Here is an 18037-nt window from a genome sequence, read left to right as displayed (position 1 = left end):
GGGAAGGCATGAGAAAAAGCAATCACAACTCTCTGATGTAAACTAATGTTCCTGTCCGTGCCTCACAATGTACTCTATGGTTAGTCATGACTGAGTAGCGTAAATAGTTTGGAACACAGCACTATGTTAGCTGGAGACGAACCTTTGCTTCCAGTAAATTTCAAAATTCCATAAAACAGTATGTCTTTGACTTGATAAATTGTTTGGCTTTCGCTTAAGTAAAGGTGCCAGAGAGACAGTTGTGACATTACACTTAATAATGAACCACACTCAGAAAATTCGAGACATTTCACAAGACCTATTGACCTGTAAAAAGCATTAGACAACTGAAAGTGGTGCAAGATGTTTGAAATTCAAATACAATAGGTATACACTGTAGGGAAAGACAGGTAATATAAAATAAGTACAACAACCAAAAGGGAACAGAAGACTAAGAACAAAACGCTCAGATTGTAAAGGGTTTAAGCCCTTGCTGTTTAATTTGTACATTGAAGAAACAGTGGTGGAAACAAAAGAAAGAGTAAGGAGTGAGATCATATTTCAGATTGAAACGATATGATTGATAAGATTCCCTGGTGACACAGCATTCGTCAGTGAAGGCGATGGATAATTACAGGATCTGCTGAATGCAAAGAACAGTTTAATGAGCACAAAATACGGATTGTGAGGAAACCGAACAATAATAGAATATAATATAGAATAGAATAGAATAGAAATAGTAGAAATAAAGTAAGTGATATATTTACCATCAAAACTGGGGACCTTGCAGGAAAGGAATTCTGTTATCTTGGGAGCCAAATGACATTAAAGACAAAGCAAGGAGGTCATGAAAAGCAGACCAACACATGTAAAGAGGGCATTATTCCAAAAATTAGGTCCAACTAGTACCAAACATAGGCATTAACTTGAGACAAATTTCTGAGGTCATGCATCTTGAGCAAATCATTGAACAGAAGTGAATCATTAACAGTGGGGGGGGGGGGGGGGCAAAGTATTTAGGGCAGAATGCTGAAAATCAAGTGGACTGATGAGATATGAAGTGGGGAAGTTCTACAAAGAATCAGTAAGAAAATGCACACGTGTACAGGCTAAGTGTTAAGATGAAAGAGACTGACAACCCCTGGAGAACAGGGAGTTGTAGTGGGTAAAAATTGCACAGGATGACAGAGACTGGAATACATACAGTAAATAAATGATGGTACTGAGTACCAACACAGAACAGGAATATCTGTGGAGAGAACACAGCATACTGTGACAGTGTCCTGCAATTGGTCATTTTCGAATTGAAGGTATTTTTCAGGTTTTTCCAAGGAAATTTTTTTCCAGTTTACTTATTCATTAAATTTGACACTAAAACACCATCTTTTTAAAAAAAATTATATTGATAATTATTAAAATATCCATAATAAATAACAACATATTTCTTTAGTAATCTAAATTACAAGTACAAATTAAAATAATTATAATATATTAAATACTGTATCTTTGAAAACAATCAGCTTTTGAAAATATTATGTAGTTGGGCACACAAAAAATCTGCTCACCACGCAGCAGCAGAACACACACATAGAAGGTCATACAGTTTGCAAGCTTTTGGTGCCAGTGGCTCTTCTCCTGGAAAGAGCATAGAAGGGGGAAGGAAGAAGGGTGAAGGAAAAGGCCTAGTGAGGTTTAGGAAAGGGGGTAGAGTTGAGAAAAATCGTCCAGAACTGCAGTTCAGGGGACACATTTTTTTTTAATTTTCTGCCTCTACCAAAATCTTGCGTCATTTGATGTGTTTGTTCTTTTTGTTTCCAAGTTTTTGATTTCAGCTTGCTTTCATTTGTTCAATAATTGTTTCTCCTTTTCTCTTTCGCCTTCCTTCTCCTTATTTGTCATATGGTCCCTGTACATAGAATGTGCTTTGCAAAAGAAGTGTACAAGACTTTTGTCGATGTTGAAATTGTCAACACCATTAGTGTCTCTGAATTGGCATACTTCGACTGCCGTGGTTACTTCGACCACACATACACCAAAGAGTTTTATAGCTCTCTGCTGGCCCTCACTTGGGTGTTTAATATATACTGTTTGGTGGCAAAGTTAAATCAGTATACAATAAATGGCGCCATGTAATACTACTTTTCTTGCACAGCAGTTGGGCAACCTGTTGCAACTTATAATTGTATACAAAAAAAGTGTGTTAAAACCTGGTTGTGGAAAATCCACTGGTATCATTTAACTGAAAACAGTGTTTTCAGCTACACAAAGGGTTCAAATGGCTCTGAGCACTATGGGACTTAACATCTCAGGTCATCAGTCCCCTTACACAAAGGGTCCTGGGAAAGTTTTGCAATACGACACAAAAATAAGCCGGAGGAGGCTGATTGCTGCTGTGTTCTGAGACTGCTTCATACTTGCATTGTAGCTGCGGTGCGAAGTCTGTGGGTGCAGTTGTTCACTAGCAGGCATATTTTGAAGTGCTTACTATGTCATCGTGGTCACGAAGTGAGATTCAGCCAGTTTTGCAGTACAGGTTTGCACATGGTTTAAACATAGACCAGTGCTTTGAAGAAATGACTCTTACACTCACTGATGTGTATCCACATCAAACAACTATATTCAGGTGGTACAGAGAATTCCAAAGAGGAAATTTCACTCTGGAGGATGCTGAGATGGAGGAAAGGTTATGATCGTCAATTACGGGGGAAAACATTGACTAAATGAAGACAGGCAAGTAATCTATGAGCAGACAGAGGACACCTTAAAGCTAAATGCACCAGAAATTTGTTCGATTCTGCATTATCATTTGCAAGTAAAGAAACTTTGTTGTCTCTGGGTGCCGCACAGACTGACAGACGAACAGACGACACAACACGTGATTTGGTGCCAGGAGATGTAATAGAAGTTTTCTAAGGGGGCAATCTCAGTATGTGAATAACATCGTGACAGGCGACGAGATTCGGCTGTACTATTATGACATGCCAACTACGACTCAAAACACCTGTGGCAGTCAGAAAATCCCGATCGACAGTTGTTTTCTCAAATCAAGTGGAATTGTGCAGTGTGTTGTTTTGGACATGCTGGAGGCAGCCACAGCTAAGTAGTACACTGAGCAGTGCCTGCCCAAAGTCATCCAATCGTTGAAGAACCTGCCAACAAAGTCAGGAATGGACACTCGGTTCCTCCAGCACGACAACGCTCCAGTTCACCATGCCAAAGCATGCACCGAACATTTGTGGGGTACAGAACTCTCCGCACCTTACTGCTTGTGACTTTGCACTGTTCCCACATGTGATTATGAAGCTGAAAGGAGTGCAGTTTTCAAGTGATGAGGACCTCCTGAGTGCTTGGGACAACGAGTGTGCCTTAATCCCTTCAGAAACTAGGGAAAACTGGTTTATGGATTCATTTTGCAGGTTGGAGAGACGTATTCACTGTGGTGGAAATTACTTCGAAGAAATTAAATAAATGAAATTGTATTGCAAAACTTTCCTAGTACCCTTTGTATCATGTATGTTACCTGATTAATTCTCAAAACAGACCACTGATCAGTTTTTTTTTTTTTTTTTTTTTTTTTGCTCGCACGTATACATCTGCCACTATATTACATTTCCGAGGTCATGTGCATGATTTCTCTGTTTCGGGTTAACTTTGACCACTGGTCATTGTTATCCCAGGATTACAGATATGATATATGATTTATTAAACAGTGTTGATGCCAATGACAGCATGAAACTAAGGAATACATACATTAACCATCAGTATACAGACGAAAACTCATTTATAATGTCCCTAAAACTAAGAGAAATAAATGTCAGTCATATAGCACTCAAATTAGAAGCTGTTGTGGTTCAGGCCAGGCAGTGATTCATGTAAAACATATAATTTCAAATATCTCTCAAAACAAGGAATGAAGTTTGGTCTCAAGTGAAAGATATTGTCTCAATAAATGATGAACATGTGACCTTAGTTTGAACTGCACTGAATATTTTGAAACAAGGAGTCACATTTCTTTTCTTTGAGTTATCAGTCTTTTGACTGGTTTTGATGTGGACCACCATGAATTCCTCTCCTGTGCCAACCTCTTCATCTCAGAGCAGCACTTGCAACCAATGTCTTCAATTATTTGCTCTCTACAGTTCCCTCTATTACCATGGGAGTCCTTCCCTGTTGTCTTAACAGATGTCGTATCATGCTGTCCTTTCTCCTTGTCCGTGTTTTCCACATATATATTCCTTCCATTTCAGATTCTGCACAGAACTTCCTCATTCCTTGCCTCATCAGTCCATATAATTTTCAACATTTGTCTGAAGCACCACATCTCAAATGCCTGGATTCTCTTCTGTTACAGTTTTCCCACAGTCCATGTTTCACAATCATACGATGTTGTGCTCCAAACGTACATTCACAGAAATTTCTCCCTCAAATACTAGTAGCCTCCTCTTGGAAAGGAATGTCCTTTCTGCCAGGGCTAGTCTGCTTTTGATGTCTTCCTTGCTCTGTCCGTCATTGGTTATTTTGCTGGTAGGTAGCAGAATTCCTCAACTTCATCTACTTCATGACCATCGATTTCGATGTTAAGTTTCTCATTGTTCTCATTTCTTCTACTTCTCATTACTTTCATCTTTCTTCAGTAAACTCTCAATCCATATTCTGTACTCATTAGACTGTCCATTCCATTCAGCAGGATATGTAACTCTCTTTCACTTTCATTCAGTATAGCAATGTCATCAGCAAAGCATATCATTGATAACCTTTCACCTTGTATTTTAATCCCACTCTTGAACCTTTATTTTCATTTCCATCATTTCTTCTTCAACATACAGACTGAAAAGTTGGACAGAAAGACTGTATCCCTGTCTCACACGCTTTAAATCCAAGCACTTCATTCTTGGTCATTCACTCTTATTATACCCTCTTGGCTCATGAGCATATTGTATATTACCTGTCTCTCCCTGTACCTTACCTCTATTTTCCTCAGAATTTCGAACGCCTTGCACCATTTTAATTTGTCAAACACTTTTTCCAGATCAACAAATCATATGAACGTGTCTTGATTTTTCTTTTTCTTTAGTCTTGCTTCCCTTATCAAACGCAACATCACAGCTGCTCTCTGGTACCTTTATGTTTCCTAAAGCCAAACTGATCGTCGCCTAACACGTCCTCAATTTTCTTTTCCATTCTTCTGTATATTATTCTTGTCAGCAACTGGGGTGCGTGAGCTATTAAGCTGGTTGTGCGCTAATTCTCCCACTTGTCAGCCCTTGCGGTCTTCAGAATTGTGTGTGTGATACTTTTCCAAAAGTCAGATTGTATGTTGCCAAACTCATATATTCTACACACCAACGTGAATTGTCATTTTGTTACCACTTCCCCCAATGATTTTAGAAATTCTGATGGAATGTTATCTATCCCTTCTGCATTATTTGATCTCAAGTCCACCAAAGCTCTCTCAAATTCTGATTCTAATATTGGATCCCCTATCTCTTCTATCCCATCAGACACATCTTCCTCATTATAGAGGCCTTCAGTTTACTCTTTCCACTTAGCTGCTCTGCTCTTCTGCATTTAACAACGGAGTCCCCATTGCACTCTTAATGGTACCATCCTTGCTTTTAATTTCACTGAAGGTTGTTTTGACTTTCCTATAGGCCGAATCTGTCCTTCCAATAACCATTTCTTTTTTGATTTCTTCACATTTTTCCTGCAGCCATTTAGTCTTAGCTTCCCTGCACTTCCTATTTACTTCATTACTCAGCGACTTTTATTTCTGTTTTTCTGAATTTCCCCGAACATTTTTGTACTTCCTTCTCTCATCAATCAGTTGAAACATTTCTTCCGTTACCCATAGTCTCTTCACAGTTACCTTCTTTGTACCTATGTTTTTCTTTCTAACTTATGTGATTGCCCTTTTTAGAGATGTCCATTCCTCTTCAACTGCACTGCTTATTGAGCTATTCCTCACTGCTGTATCTATAGCCTTAGAGAACTTCTGACGTATTTCATTATTCCTTAATACTTCTGCACCCCACTTCTCTGCGTATCAATTTGTCGTAACTAATCTCTTAAACTTCAGCCTACTCTTCATCACAACTAAATTGTGATCTGAGTCTATATCTGCTCCTGGGTATGCCTTACAATCCAGTATCTGATTTCAGACTCTCTGTCTGACCATGTTGTAATCTAACTGAAATCTTCCCGTATCACCTGGCCTTTTCGAAGTATACCACCTCCTCTTCTGATTCTTGAACAGAGTATTCACTATTACTAGCTGAAATTTATTACAGAACTCAATTAGTCTTTCTCCTCTCTCATTCCTTGTCCCTAGCCCATATTCTCCTATAACTGATTCTTCTATTCCTTCCTCTACAACTGCATTCCAGTCCCCTGTGACTATTAGATTTTCATCTTCCTTTACATAATGCATTACCCTTTAAATATCCTCATTCTCTCTCTCTCTCTCTCTCTCTCTCTCTCCATCTTCAGCTTGCGACATCGGCACGTATACCTGAACTATCATTATTGGTGCTGGTTTGCTGTTGATTCTGATAAGAACAACCCTATCACCGAACTGTTCAGAGTAACATACTCCATGCCCTACCTTCCTATTCATAACGAATGCTACTCCTGTTATACCATTTTCTGCTGCTGTTGATATTACCCCATGTGTGTCTGACCAGAAATCCTTGTCTTCTTTCCATTTCACTTCACTGACACATAACTTATCTAGATTAAGCCTCTGCATTTCTCTTTTCAGGTTTTCTAGCTTTCCTACCACATTGAAGCTTCTGACATTCCACACCCTGACTTGTAGAATGTTATCCTTTTGTTGGTTATTCAAACTTTTTCTCATGGTCACCTCCCCCTTGGCAGTTCCCTCCCAGATATCATCATGACATTTTTTTCAATTAAAGGCCACTTGTCACGTGGATACATGTTACGTGACTTTAATGCAGTGGTTTCCATTGCCTTTGCATCCTCATGCCACTGACCTTTGCTGATTCTTCTGCCTTTAAGGCCAGTTTCCCATCTCTTGGACAAGACAGTGCCCCGAACTCTGTCAGCTCCTCCGCCCCCTTTGACAAAGTCATGGGCAAAATGACGGTGACTTCTTATGCCAGAAGTCTTCGGTTGCAAATGCTGGTTATCAGTCAAAATTTAAAGGGTGGCAGGTTATGAACCCGGGACCGAGGACGTTTTGATTACTAATCAAAGACGCTGCCCCTAGAACATGGGTTACTCTTCGAGTCAGGTTTAAGATGGATAAAATTGAAGATATTATGCTCAACTGAATTTGGAGGTATGTGTGTGGTACTGCATCTTTCATTGTATGCATAATTTTGAAAATGGATCACACTGTTTGATTTACGTACTGTACTAGGGTTTTTTTCTTTTATGAGGCTTAATAAAGTTCTTAAGCAAACTTTACACCAAAGTATTTATTTCAATGTGATCCAAGTTACAATATGTCTTTGAAATACTGACCACAAATGGAATGGTAGCTAACAGCCATGGTAGAAATATAGGCCAATCACTATCCCCAAAATCCATGCTACCTTTGACCACCAACTTTTTTTTCCGTTACTTCCTCTGCATTTAAGAACATGTACTGTACTAATTAGTACATAATCCTTTCATATGAGTCCCAATGTTCACTAATATAAATATTGCAGAAGTTGAAAAAAAGTCATGACAGTCACATCTGAATCTGAAAACCAAAGTATACCCACCAAGCTTACTGTACGTATCTTTGAACAATAAAGCTTTTTTTCTGTTTGATTTTCAACTATAACTTTGGAGTTTACAGAAAAGTCTCACTCAACAGAAGCATTTCCATGTGAGATTATTAAAATACTTCACACAAAATCTCATAAATTTGCACACAACTTTGTACATAATTTGATTATATCAATCCAGAATTTACTGAGACATTTTTCACTTTTCTTATCAGATCCCATATCATGTTCAGTCTTTTTTTTCTCTGCAAATGTCCATAAATTCAAGTTTGACATGGTCTGCCTTTGAATCCAACATCCTTCCCATACATACTATCAATTTCCTGCGATCTACTCCGTAGTTTAATGCGACTTCTGCATTCGAGCAGGAAAGCACGTTTTAAGTTGTAGTTAAAGGTTGACCTTCCTTTGAACTTCCTTAGTAATGCATCTTTGAATATTTTCCTTTAGAAATGTTATTTCTTCTTCAGATACATTCTTAAAATTTTTTAGTGCATTTCTTGTAGCAAAATCCTAATTGAACTGTCTTGCCATAACTGAATTCTTTACTTCGAAATTTATTTACTGACTGTGAATTCCTTCTCATCAGCTACAAAACATTGACATGTGAAAATCTGTGCCAGAATGGGACTCAATCCCATATTTCCCAGTCATCATGAGTGGAATAACTTCACTGAGCCATGCACAGTTCCTGGACTAACCCTAACTTCCAAATGGTATCCTTCAAGTCAGTTTTCATTGAATAAGAATTTTTGCTTTTTAAGAGGTCTAGTTTCAAAATTCACTGCATTGAAACATTCATATGATTATGTGGTTCATCATACAGAAATGGAGCCATCACAACAGTGCTCTGAAAACTGAGTAAAAATGTTTCCAACAAATGTGCTGTTGAACTGAGGAATGTCAGTTTTCAGTTATCAATTTTTTGTTGACAGCTTCAGAAACAATTCTCAAACATGATGACTCAGGAATGACTTTCGATTTCGGTATCTCAGTAACGTAAGTTCAAATATATTAGAGAACTTGCACAGCTTTTTCAGCTGCATTAGCATTTTTAGTACATCCTGTTCCTCAAAGTGACATAGGATGGGATGAAGATGCGGGTATTTCAGTTTACTGTGTCCTCCGTGGAGAAGAACCATGAAATAAATAATAAAACAGTCCCAAAAATGACAGTTTCCCAGTTAGTTTCAGATATGGCTGTTTCGAAAGGACCATGTAATACGAGCAAACTTCAGGTATCAATTTCCAGCAGTTATAGAACACCAAAGGAGGATTCTTTTGGTTCCTAGTTAAAGTTGTCCAGAAGTTTTAAATTCTTGTTTTGCCCAGCTACAGATAACATTCAAAAGTTTTGTTTTCCAAACCCAAAGATTTTTTTACATTTTTGAGTAAATAATTTGCTCTTTGTATCATTCAGAAAAATGAAATCCAAGTAACATTAAATCAGCTAATGTTAAATCACCTAATAAAAGCAAATCTTCTGGCCCAGACTACATACCAATTAGGTTCCTTTCACAGTATGCTGATGTAATAGCTATGCTGATGTAATAACTCCATACTTAACAATCATATACAATCGTTCGTTTGACAAAAGATCCGTACCCAAAGACTGGAAAGTCACACAAGTCACACCATTATTCGAGAAAGGCCCTAGGAGTAATTCACTAAATTACAGGTCCACATCCTTAACATCGATATGCAGCAGGATTTAGGAACATATATTGTGTTCGATCATTATGAATTACCTTGAAGAGAATGGGCTATTGACCACAGTCAACAAGAGTTTAGAAAACAACAGTCTTGTGAAACACAACTAGCTCTTTACTTCTATGAAGTGTTGAGTGCTATTGACAAGGGATTTCAGATTGATTCTGGATTTCTGGAAGGCTTTTGACACTGTACCACACAAGTGGCTTGTAGTGAAATTGCGTGCTTCCAGAATATCGTCTCAGTGATTGAAAATCATTGAGTAAAACAGAAGTGATTTCTGGCATTCCCTGAGGTAGTGTTGTAGGCCCTTTGCTGTTCCTTATCTACAAAAATGATTTGGGAGACAATCTGAGCAACCGTCTTAAGTTGTTTGCAGATGACGCTGTCATTTATCGGCTAATAATGTCATCAGAAGATCAAAACAAATTGCGAAATGATTTATAATAGATATCTGTATGGTGCAAAAATTGGTAGTTGACCCTAAATAAAGAAATGTGCAAGGTCATCCACATTAGTGCTGAAGGGAATCCATTAAACTTCAGTTACATGATAAATCAGTCAAATCCAAAGGCTGTAAATTCAACTAAATACCTAGGAATTACAATTATGTACAACTTAAATTGGAGAGAACACACAGAAAATGTTGTGGGGAAGGGTAATCAAAGACTGCGTTTTATTGCCAGAACACTTAGAAAATGTAACAAACCTACTAAGGAAACTGCCTACACTATGATTGTCTGTCCTCTTTTAGAATATTGCTGCGCCGTGTGGGATCCTTACCAGGTAGCATTGAAGGAGTACATCGAAAAAGTTCAAAGAAGGGCAGCACATTTTGTATTCAAAATGGTTCAAATGGCTCTGAGAACTATGGGACTTACAATTGGAGGTCATCAGTCCACCAAAACTTAGAACTACTTAACCCTAAGGACATCACACACATCCATGCCCGAGGCAGGATTTGAACCTGCGACCGTAGCAGTTCCAGACTGAAGCACCTAGAACCGCGCAGCCACAGTGGCCGGCTCATTTTGTATTATCGCGAAATAGGGGAGAGAGTGTCACTGAACTGATACAGGTTTTGGTGTGGACATCATTAAACCAAAGGTTTTTTTTGCTGCAGCGGAATCTTCTCACGAAATTCCAATCACCAACTTTTTCCTCCAAATGTGAAAATACCTTGTTGAGACCGACATACATAGGGAGAAATGATCACTGTGATAAAATAAGGGAAATCAGAGCTCGTACGGAAAGATATAGGTGTTCATTCTTTCTGCATGCTATACAAGATTGGAATAATACAGAATTGTGAAGGTGGTTCGATGAACACACTGATTTGCACAGTATCCTTGTAGAAGTAGATATCTCGTACCTATGAAGCCATCTTGATCTCTCGAGAAACAGCATTCATCAAATTAGAGTATGATCGTTTCACATTTGTAAATACGGTCAGTAAAAGTATGGCACCAGTCTGTATACAGCACTGTAACAAAGAATTTTTTTTTTTTTTTTTTTTTTTTTTTTTTTTGCAACTGCATTTTCTTTCCAATCTTACTATCCAAAAGTAATGAAGGGAACAATGCCACACAGTATGATGAACTCCGAACTGACAAATGACACCTGCTGGTGTGCAAACACTACAAAATTTCAACTCTTGTAACATCGTCTTCTAGTAAAGAAGAGTGCATGCACCATAGACTGTTTCATCCACTCATTCTGTGGCTTCGAAAATATTGCTTTGTTTGATACTGGAACTCCTATTTAAAAAATAATAAATAATGAATATTTGTAGAAAATAATACAGATTAACAAATTAATAAATTTTATCTCAAGCTAAAAACTGTTTCTAATGTAATTTTCTTGAAACTGGGACAAAATTCCTATTTTCCTCCTTTTTCAAAAAAAAAAAAAAAAAAAAAAAAAAAAAAAAAAAAAAAAAAAAAAAAAAAAAAAACTGCTATGAAACCCATCCACATTTTATTCTCAAGTCTGGATCTAACCTTTTTCGTCTCGTACTTTAACAAAGAAACTGAGTTTTTTTCACACCTAGTAGTGAGAAGAACCTCATGCGCATAATGGGGCAAATGTGATTCTCAAGTCTCCAGTCGTACAATACAAGAACTCACTTTTGGCTTGTTGGTCTAACCTCACTCTTGCTGAAAGTCACAGTCATCTATATCACTCAATGGTCAATAGTTAGGCTTCATTCCAGTTGCAAGTTGCATAACAGCTTCCGTGGACAACAAAAATTTTATTTTCAGCATTTCATACTAATCAGTGTCTCCAGTATGCTAGAGTTGAGGTAGTCTGCAACTTTTATGTAATTACAGTAAACCATTAGAGGATCCATATTAAGATGAATAAGAAGTTTTATTTATTTATCGATGACAAATTTTCGATGGCTTGTCCATTATTAAATCAACCGTGTACCTAAGTCTTGCATTACAACCAGACTTGTGTGCAATTTACTGGCCGTAAAACATATAAATGTCGAAATATATGATGTAGCATCCACATATGAACATCACTGTGAATTTACATCTTGGCACACAGCAATTTTTGCTTATGGACACAGGGAAAAAAGACAGGAATTTTCAAAATCAGGGAGAAACCTTTTAATTTTTTCAGAAGCTTTTTTTTTGTGCACACCCAATCTAAATTATCAGTTTAAACCATAGGTGATATTTCAAATAGCTTTAGAATATTCGAAGGAAAATCGACGTGTTGTACACGTTCTACCTGTCGGTGATCCTATATGTACACAAAGGTTCCTAACTGTTTGATACCTGTCACAGGAGGTGGAGATCCAAGGAAGCTGATTTGTGCCACTGCATAATAGTTGGAGAGTGAGGAGGGAATTCACTGCTTTGAAGTCAGGCGCAAAGTACCGACCCGCTACTACGGTACAAACAACACACGGCAGGAACAAGTTTTATAGAAGTGCTTTATAGAGGAGATGTTAAATTTTATTCAATATCTGAAATTAAATTACACCTATTGCGACACTTATTGGAACAACAGTTAATCTTTGTTGTAGGCATCACATTCATGGAAACTGCCGACTTGTACCGATAGGTGTCTAACAGAACAACTGGTCGACGGCGACAGGCTGACATAATGTTACGAACGAACAATCTAGCCTGTGGTTTCACCCTGGGCTAATCCACCATCTTATGTCACTAAATCCGAAGGTTGGGGACAAATCCTCGGCCATTTCACCGAGTGGAATGGTAACAGCCCTTGGGAGCAGTGGAATAGACACTTTCGTGACCGTGGGGTGAGGAGAGGTGTGAGGAAGCAGTACTAGCAGCAGCGTCCTTAATACCAATCACCTGCTACGGTAAAAATGATGCACAGGAATAACAAGCTTTTGTGAATGCGTATATATAGCAACATTCACATTACACGCGGTGCTTATATTTAGTAATGAAATTAAATTGAGATAGTTACGACACAATTATTCAAACAGGAGGAGATAAATGCCACTTTAATCATTTATGATCATGTCTCATTTTGTGGCGTTAACACAGTTATCAGTATTAACTAACTATTAACCGTACTAATGTACTCGCCTGTTCCTCATTTTCTTCTGTTCGCAGCACTACACAAAGTTTCTAATAATTTTTCTCGCTTCACCTATCATAGATAGAGTTGTAGATATGGGTGGATCGGGAGTTTTCCAATCAAACACCTGCACAGATCAACTTCAAACAAGGGACTGTTACTGCGTGACGGTTACTTGATGCAATGCCACACACGGTTGGATTGCGCTGCTCGGTTGTAGTTCCAAGCAGCATTAGGTGCAGGGACTAAGGCACCAAGAAAATGGCCTTCAGTCAAATGCATTCTTGTATTCGGCAGACCTTTCACTTCGAAGCAGGTGAACATACGTAGAAAACCGATTAATGGCATCAACAATGGAATCTTAACTGCACAGTCCTTCAAATAAAAGAATGTTCACTTGGTTATTACAGTTGGCAACCCTATACAATCAACAGCAGATGGAAAAACAATAAATGGAACAAAACTGAAGCACTGTTTCACATAAGTTTGTGGCAGCTGTTTATTTAAATCAGTTTTTTCGCTTTGAGGATGTTGAACCCTCAGAAATGTTGAAACAGGGTTGCCACAAGATTCCCCAAGTGAAATTCCCTGATATTTCCCCGATTTCCAGACAAGTTTTAGCATTTTCCCCTGACAAATTTTGAGGTCTCAAGGGTAAGTTAAGATGTAAGTTGACAATCTGTGTTTGCAGTTATGGTACAAGAAACAGTACTGCAAACAAGGAAATATCTAAAAGAAACTTGCAAGCATATGGTGTTTCCTGATGTGAGCAAAAATCTTAAGTACTTACATCAACGTCTTCTGTAACGAACTGTTTTTAGATGGAAAAAAACAAGCAAAATGGTATGTGTGTTTCATTAAGACCACTAATGTTATTTTGTTTCGATTAAACGAAACCCATTTGGTAACAAAAGTATGCATTTTCTAGGAGTCGCAAGACGGCTATAAAATACCTTCACTGACTTCAGAAATAACCTCAGAAAAAAGTAGGCCTCTTGAATGAAGTGTATAAGACAGGGAAGAACTGTGTAAACCAACACTGTAGGTGACTGCCAACGAAATGTCGGTTCTATTATGTTTGTTATTGACAGTTGTTACCCACTGTGTGACATCTATTATTTTGCAGGTACTGCACGGTTCTTCTTTCAAGAAATATATGAGTACACAGCGTACAAACTGTCAGTGACTTGACAATTTTCTTATTCTTATCGTCCATATCTTCTAAGATATACACTACTTCTGAAGTGCCAAAATGTACTAGAACAAATAAAATGTGTATAAAGCAGCATACTTGCGGTGAGACAGTTGCAGTTCCTGAAATCCTTTGCCCGTGGCCTCTGGCCTGCCGAGGAGCACCGCAGTCCTGGGTCGATGGGTAAACCACGAAAATCCACCGCATTACGCCACACACAGACAGACGTGGCCTGCGGTGGATCAGTGAGACTACATCCGACGGGCAGGGCCTGCACATTAGTGGGAAGTGATGGGCTTCGGATCGGAGGGCCTGATCTGTTAGAGATACCTGCAGAAATCGCCTGTGGTTTTGGCCCATCGCAGAAATCCACTCGTGTAGCCAAGTATTCACATGTCACAAACACCGTGTCGATAAAATTAGACCGCGGTGATCGACCCGTGCAACAGATAACTTACGCAAATATTCAGAGAAGCAATGGTAATGAGGACAGGCAGCAACTCACCGCAGACAGGCATGTAGAGAAGACAATCACTCTTTCTCAATGAAATTTTCGGCCATAGCCCTTGTCAGAAAATGAGAGCACACACACATTCACACAATCGCTCAGTCACGACTCGAGCACCCACGACCGCCATGTCTCCGGCCAGATCTGAACAAATCACTCCTCACGCCTCCCCGCCTCTCGTTGGCAGCTGCTAGGCTAGCAGTGACAGGAGGTGGCAGCACTGAATGCAAGCTGAGGGGAGTGACAGGAAGCAGAGAAGCAGCAGTAATGCGAGAGTAGGGAAGCGGTACACGTACTCAGCTGCACACAGCCAGCGACGATGCACGACACCTCAGTAAAAAAATCGTTTCATCTACCGAGAGAAAAACGATATTTTTCCAGTGTTTTTAATTTCCACGGTTTCCCCGATGTGTTTGAAATTCCCTGATATTTCCTTATTTCCAGAACCTGTGGCAACCCTGCGAAATCGCATATAGGCACAACATAGTATCAAGAGTCTTACAAGCTTTTATTTCCATGAGCTGCTCCTGATTTGAAAAACAGTGCAGATGCTACTATATTTGTAGTTGGTGCAAGAAATTGATCAATGTTTCCAGCTTGGAGAAAAGTGCTTCGGATAGTCATGCTGAGACCATAAAACGCAAGAGTTTCAGTGCAGATTTGCAAGAGTCGCTGCCACTAGAGGCATTCACGCAACATTCAATATCTTCAACAACAAATTTATACACAATCAATCATACATCACTACAAGTTATTTTTATTAATAACTTTTACATAATTTATAATTTTTAAATCATCTATTTTTAGTATGCCTATAAGTTTGGATTATCACAAACAAATTTATTATTAAATGTAAAACCTGTAAAATACATTATTTTACAATAATTAACACACAACCAACTTATATTGATTTTTGTTATTAACAAAATTAGGAATAGGATGGATTGCTACTCACCATAAAAAATGACCCATTGAGTTGCAGACAGGAACATCAAAAAGACTCTTACACATTTAGGTATTGGCCAAAGCTTTCCTCAGTAAAGAAAACACACTTTCACTCAGGCAAGCACACCTCATGCACACTCAGCCGACACCACCAGCAACTCCAACTGATACATGTTTAACAGTCTTTTCATTGTACCTGTTTGCAACTCAACAGATCGTCTTTACACTGAGCAGCAATCTATCCTATTCCTAATATTGTTGTTATTCCAGCCTGTAGTTTCCATTGTTTGATCTTTCTTTTCAGTCATTCCTCTGGAGGCAGACAGTAGTCTTCAATGGTTTAAAAAGGTTCGCAGGAGAGCTTCTGTAAAGTTTGGAAGGTAGGAGACGAGATACTGGCAGAAGTAAAGCTGTGAGCACCGGGTGTGAGTCGTGCTTCGGTAGCTCAGATGGTAGAGCACTTGCCCGCGAAAGGCGAAGGTCCCGAGTTCGAGTCTCGGTCGGGCACACAGTTTTAATCTGCCAGGAAGTTTCATATCAGCGCACACTCCGCTGCAGAGTGAAAATCTCATTTTGGATTCAATGGTTTAGTTTAGGGATGAACCAGAAACGCCCCCCACCCTCAATTGTTTATAGAATTGAATACTTCAAATGTCTAGTAAAGAAGTAATAAATTAAAATGCCATGCTTGAAGCTTAAGTATTACCATATATATATATATATATATATATATATATATATATATATATATATATATATATATATATATATATATATGTCTGCTTGTGTCTGTATGTGTGGATGGATATGTGCGTGTGTGCGAGTGTATACCTGTCCTTTTTTCCCCCTAAGGTAAGTCTTTCCGCTCCCGGGATTGGAATGACTCCTTACCCTCTCCCTTAAAACCCACTTCCTTTCGTCTTCCCCTCTCCTTCCCTCTTTCCTGATGAGGCAACAGTTTGTTGCGAAAGCTTGAATTTTGTGTGTATGTTTGTGTTTGTGTTTGTTTGTGTGTCTATCGACCTGCCAGCGCTTTTGTTCGGTAAGTCACCTCATATTTGTTTTTATATATAATTTTTCCCACGTGGAATGTTTCCTTCCATTATATATATATATATATATATATATATATATAGCAAACATTCAGTATCCAATAAACTGTTTCTTTTTCATTATTTTGTTGGGCTACAAGTAAGAAAAAGTTTAGAAAAGGTTTGAAATAACGTATAAAGTTAGTTGAAAGTCGCTAAGTGGTCTCGTTCTCAAAGACTGGATGAATACAGTCTGGGTAGTTTGTGTTCTGTGAGTTAAGGTGCCTCAACACATGTGCACAATTTCTAACTTTACTGCTTGATTTATTCTATTAATCCTTTAATGTAAGATTACACCTGTTAATGGGTTGATTGCAGTAGCACTTTAAATTTTTAAATTCTGGTAATAATTATATGGAATTGCAATAACTGTTAGAGGAGGCCCTCTGGAGATTATAAAATTTCTGAGTGCTGTTTTAAGTACAAAATGCCAAAATGGTCACATAATCGTTGGCAGCAATGCAATCTTGCAGAGTAAGCACGGGGCTTACGGAATACCACAATACGAGTGCCCAAATCACTACTGAACCCCAGCCTGTTTCACTCTTGTGACATACACTCAGCTGGAAGTTGGAAACAGTTCGACACTAGATTCATCTGACCAAATGACATTCTTCCACTGTTCCATAGCCAAGGTTTTATAGCTCTGGCACCACGTTTTCCTGTTACAGGAATTTGCATCACTGATGAGTAGTTTTGGAATTCCAGCTCACCCCACAAATGGTGCTCCCTTCGTATTGTTTTGGTGCTGACAGCTGACAGGGTTCGAAAGTACAAAATTCAGTAGTGCAGTGACCTTTGCAGCTCTCATCCTACCGTATTTACTCGAATCTAAGCTGCACCTGAAAAATGAGACTCGAAATAAAGGAAAAAAAAAATTCCCGAATCTAAGCTGCACCTGAAATTTGAGACTCGAAATTCAAGGGGAAAGAAAAGTTTTAGGCCGCACCTCCAAATCGAAACAAAGTTGGTCCATTGTAATATGGGACACAATTTAGGTCGAATGAGTGACGATACAGCTACAGTAGTTTGGTTCGAGTCGTAAGCTTAGCAGTTAAGCTTTACCAGGTAGCCATTGCTACATGTCAGGCACTCCGTCCGTGTTTATATCGGTACCCTTCCTTTTTCATGTGCTTCGTTTGGTTTGAATCGATTGCTTATTTTGCTTTGACCTGATAAGTGCCGTTTTCTTTGTTACAGGTATTTACGTCCCTCTAAGCTGAAAATGCATTACTGTACTGTGTCATACATTGTTTGTCACATTCTGATAGTGCGTCTTTACGGCCTGTCACCACTCGCAGCATGGCTTGCT

At 38.6% G+C, this 18037-nt stretch overlaps 1 protein-coding gene across 2 annotated transcripts in view; it reads right to left on the bottom strand.

Annotated features, from left to right (window-relative positions):
• LOC124717145 (endoribonuclease Dicer-like) overlaps positions 1 to 18037 on the bottom strand; it is a 309406-nt gene that overhangs the window by 170998 nt on the left and 120371 nt on the right. The gene's annotated exons all lie outside the window — the stretch shown is intronic.

The sequence above is a fragment of the Schistocerca piceifrons genome, chromosome 9 (genome assembly GCF_021461385.2).
Source record: "Schistocerca piceifrons isolate TAMUIC-IGC-003096 chromosome 9, iqSchPice1.1, whole genome shotgun sequence".
In the NCBI taxonomy this organism is placed as follows: domain Eukaryota; kingdom Metazoa; phylum Arthropoda; class Insecta; order Orthoptera; family Acrididae; genus Schistocerca; species Schistocerca piceifrons.
The sequence above is the reverse complement of the archived record's forward strand: the minus strand, read 5'-3'. Positions and strand labels throughout refer to the sequence as shown.